Source organism: Propithecus coquereli, unplaced genomic scaffold (assembly GCF_000956105.1).
Source record: "Propithecus coquereli isolate 6110/MARCELLA unplaced genomic scaffold, Pcoq_1.0 Scaffold159, whole genome shotgun sequence".
In the NCBI taxonomy this organism is placed as follows: domain Eukaryota; kingdom Metazoa; phylum Chordata; class Mammalia; order Primates; family Indriidae; genus Propithecus; species Propithecus coquereli.
This window is the reverse complement of record NW_012140413.1, coordinates 996632-998256: the sequence shown is the minus strand read 5'-3', so window position 1 is coordinate 998256 and position 1625 is coordinate 996632.

The window sequence follows — 1625 nt, the reverse complement described above, 5'->3', positions numbered from 1 at the left end:
TAATTGGTAGCCTGAAACAGTAACAAGTGTTCTGGTTTTGTCTTCTCTCCTTGGGTTGAGCTTCTGTGAGAAGCAACGGATTTTGTGTCCTTTAATATCATATATTACTTTGTCTCAGCAACCTCACTTCACCGGTGGGAGGTTTCTTTTGATGAAAACTTACAGCCCCTGGGATATCCCTGCTACATACACTTTGGCCATTAACACAAGTCAGTCTGGACGGCAGGAGGCACCTGTCTAAATCAATCTTCATCTATATCTGTCCTTATACTTGTTTAATCATTGTATTTTCACTGACCACATGGCCAAGATGAAAAGGATAGAAAAAATATACCAATTTGCGGTTAGTATCATCTAACTTTGGAAACAGTAGCCATGATAACTCCTTGCTTCTTAAAATCACCTCATTGATTTTATTACTTCATAAACAACTTGAAATTGAATACTTATTGATATTGTTGATTATTGTAAGATGAGCCTACAGACAGTGATTATAACATTGTCTTCAGGCACAGCTGAAAAAGAACTATGATTTAAGCAATAAAGTTGCATTTTGTCTCTGCGGTACAAAATATAATGAGCCAATTACTGTAAACTTAGCTTTTAAACTAAGAATTCTCATGGAAAACAGCTCAGCATGGGAAGAGGAACAAAAACCATTTGTAAAATACACGGAGCTTATACTTTTAAGCTATTTAAATAACACAAGCACATGAGTGATTAGAATGTACTGAAGTTTTAAAATTCTACATGTATCATTAGTGATTATCCTAAATGAATCCATAGATGCAAAATATGAAAAAGAATATATCCATGACAATACAGTGGCAATTTAGTTGACGTGACAATTTAAAAAATGTATAGATAGATAGATACAGATATATAGACATACAAAAGAAGATTTTTTAGGGGAATTGGCTCACATGATTATGAAGGCTGAGGAATCTCACAATATGCCACCTGCAAGCTAAAGCAACGGGAAAGCTGTGTGGCTCAGTCCTAGTTTGAAGACCTGAGAGTGAGGGAAGCCAGTGATATAACTCTCATTCCCAGGCTGAAGGCCTGGGCACCTGGATGGCCTCTGGTCCTAGTCCCAGAGTGCAAAATCCAGAGAACCTGGGGTTATGATGTCCCAGAGGGTAGGAGAAAAAGGGTGTCTCAGCTCCAGGATAGAGAGAGAGAATTCTCTTTCCTCTGTCTCTCCTCTGTTCTGTGAGGGTCTCAGCTGATTGGATGGTGCCTGCCCACATCAAGTGAGGTTGGATCTTCCTCAGTCCACTGATTCAAATGCCAGTCTCTTCTGGAAATACCCTCACACACATACCTAGAAATAAAGCTTTACCAGCTATCTGGGTAGCCCTTAATCCAATCAAGTTGACGCATGAAATTAATCATCATGGAATGTGATCCAGTGATCACAGCATATCTGAAGAGCAAGGCCAACACCAGAACCTCATTACTGCAAGCTGAACATGAGATGTCAGATATGTTTTCACACTGGAATGAAAATGTGTATAAATCCATTGTTCTGGTCTGTGATTTCATATTATATTCTTTCTGTAAGAGACACATCTCTTTTGCTAGAACTACTCTTAGTAGTGACCCAGCTGGGAACTTAAGGGAGA